Genomic DNA, 3,382 nt, shown 5'->3' on the forward strand with positions numbered 1-3,382 from the left:
AGTGATAGCAAAATCGAATAATTTTCCAAAAATTTAAGCATGTAAACAGATAAATACACATAACACACATAAAATCGACGAATTATCAGAGTCAGCAGTTGCGGGCTTAAAATCGAAACACGTAAAAATCGAGGAATAGATTGTCTGCGGCTATTAGACATTGACTACCCAAAGCGATTCGAATATTCTCAAAAACTTGTCATCACATTCCGACTTTCGGAATCGGCCTCTGCCTCGATTCTTGGGCATTCGGCGCGCATCCCTTGAGCCATACTAGTGAGTTCAGGTCGTTGGAGTCCGTCGAGGCTTTGGTGAGAGTTTTGGTAGAATCACGGGCAAGCTGGCAAGGTTAGGGTTTCACCCCTGGCTTGACAACTTTCCCTTGATTTTAGTAAAATAGAGGAGATTATTTATCAAAATATAGATTTCACTCCTAATTTGGTATAATTCTCCCGTTGAACAGGTGTTCGTTATTGAAAAGAATGAAGAAATCATTGACAAGTTGATAAAAATAGCATTGATCGGGCAATTTAGTCGAGAGTTTGCGGTTTTCACACCTAATCTTTACTCAATTGCTTTCTCATTTTTGAAAGTTCGAGTGCGGTGATAGTGTAGTGTAAGCGAGAATTAGCAGGATACATAGCACATAAGCTTGGATTGTTGGTTCCTAACAGTCTAGGTCTCTAAGACATCGACCCGGACTAGGTCGAGTCTTGCCTAATTCCCTATAGTTATGGCTCTGATACCAATCTGTCACACCCTAACCGATGGCGGAATCATCAGGGCATGGCACTGAGCGAAACAGATTGTCCAGAAGTTTCCATAACAACTATCATTACTATTCAGTTTATATAATACGTCCCATACTGTACCTCAAATAGCAAACAAATTATTACAGATAAAATCTAGTCAAATATTCTGTTCCGACAACTCAAATTTAAATATAAATACAGCAATTGTTTATCTGCTTCTAGAGACCCATAATTTGACCACTACAGACAACTATTTGTTGGGCTCTAGAGCTTTATTCTAGTCTCGCTTTCCTAGCAGATAAGCGTCTTAAACACCTGTCACATACGTTAAAATAAAGCCAATACATAAAATATAAAGGTAAGCATACAAGTTTGATAATAGCATAATAGAGTTCGAAATAGTTTACGCATAACCAGCACGTACACAGAGGAAAACGAAGCATGTTAATTATCGACATGGATCTATCGACACCAATAACTGCGGGTTGACTGCCCGAGGCAGTTCGCAATACATGATTACCACCATAATCCATGCAAGTAATTATCCTTAACAACCCCCGTGTAAATGGGTGCTGAGTCCAAACTATGGTACTATCGTCGTTAAGGCAGGAAGACAGCATTCCACGTGTAAACATAACAACAAGCATTCATTTAGTCACGTAGTACATGCGATAACGGTTAGCGTTTAAAGTAATTGAGCAGTGTGTTCGATTGTGATTTTAGAATAAGTAACATATGTAACACCCAAAAGTGCTAAAAGCAAAAAGGGATCGAGTATACTCACAACAATTGATGGATTGAAGGGAGCACTTGAGAGTAGGGTTAGCCTGAATAGTTTGATAGTATAACGATAAGCAACGCGTAAAACGGAAAACAAGTGTTGGAGGGTGATGTGTGTCGGTGTGTATATAATTTTGATGAGTATTTAAGCCCTTTTTACACTTTTAGCCAAGTTTTAAATTTATAAAACACGATATTCACTAACACTAAACACACATATGGGCAAGTGCACCCATCGTGGACGTAGTATAGTGTTGGTAAGATACCGAGGTCGTCCAAGGACACAAGAGCTTTTAATACCGGTTTATCCTCAACGTCTAACCAAATCAAAAAGTTAGAGAAATGTTTTAAACTAAAAAATAAAAACTAACTAAATGCTGAAAAGTAAAATAAAATAAAAACAGATAGACAAGATGAATCACTTGGATCCGACACGTGTATTAGTATAACCTTTGATTATTTTCGCACTTTTGCACTTGTTTAAGAGATTATCTTAGTTATTGTAGTAGGCCCCTCTTTTGAAGGCGACGTTACCCTCAACCCAGTAGTTTGAGTCAGCAAGGATACAATCCTAAAGGGTCGGATTATTGAAAGATAATGAATTAAGTTATTAATGCATTGTGGTAGGCCCCGCTTTTGGCGGTGACGTTACCCTCGGCTAAGTAGTCTGAGTCAGCAGGGATACAGTCCTAAATAGTCGGGTTATAGTATTAATAGTAGTTAACTTATGAGGGGGTCAAAGAGTTTGGATCCCCGCCATCCAATACCTATGGGCATTGAAGGAGATCCTACTAAATTTGACCCAGGTCCCAAGCAGGACCTCTAAACGCTGAACAAGGGCAAGACCCTTACCAAACCGTCCCCTTAACCCCCCGACCAGGTAGCCAACATATCTCCATATAGACCGTGGAGATATGAATGGTGAAAATCTTTTATTTTATATAGACAGTAAAATAATGCCAAGACACCACGGACAAACGATAAGGAAAGATCACCATCAACATAAGTAACTAGTTATTAAAGTCATTAATACAAAACCAAATAAAAAGTGCAAAAGATTAAAAATAAAAAGTATTATACTAAACACTTGTCTTCACCAAGTGATGTAAGAGACTTAGGCAAACATGGCCTTGATTGTCAAGAACTCTTACGATCAATCTTGGATCCCGAGACGACTCACACACTCTACGATGGACAATGGATGATGGTGGTGGATGATGGTGTTATGGTGGTGGTGGGTGGTGGATGAAGTGTGAGAGAGGTGGTGTGCCAAGGGATGAGAGAGAATGAAACCAAGCTCCTCTATTTATAGGCTGAACAGAAGGCTGGACACGGCCCCGTGCCCGTCTGACATTCTCTCTCTTCATTAATTGTAATTGCGAATTACAATTAATGCGCCTGCTGTACTTTCACCACGCCCCCGTGCCCGCTGGACACGGCCCCGTGGTGGGCAATGGAAGCTTCTACTGGTTTGTCTTTTCTGCTGCTTCCTGGGCACGCCCCCGTGTTCGCTGGACACGGGGCGTGTTCAGACTCTGTTTCTTCTCCTTTGCCTTGGGAGGTGCCGTTGAGGGTCCGGGCAGTCCACTTTTGTTCCTTTTCTTGTATTTTTGCTAGAATTAGTTGTCTTTTTGCTTCTTTTGTGATTTTGAGCTCATTTCATCCTGAAAATACAAAAGGAAGACAAAAACACTCTTTTTCCAACATTAGTACTTAAAAAGGGTTAGTTTTATGCCTTAATTGATGTGATTTATATGTTGCATTTTACACACATCAAATACCCCCACACTTGAACTTTTGCTTGTCCTCAAGCAAAACTCTCTAAATGTGGCCTACACTCCCAAATGGAA

Source organism: Helianthus annuus, chromosome 9, assembly GCF_002127325.2.
Source record: "Helianthus annuus cultivar XRQ/B chromosome 9, HanXRQr2.0-SUNRISE, whole genome shotgun sequence".
NCBI lineage: Eukaryota > Viridiplantae > Streptophyta > Magnoliopsida > Asterales > Asteraceae > Helianthus > Helianthus annuus.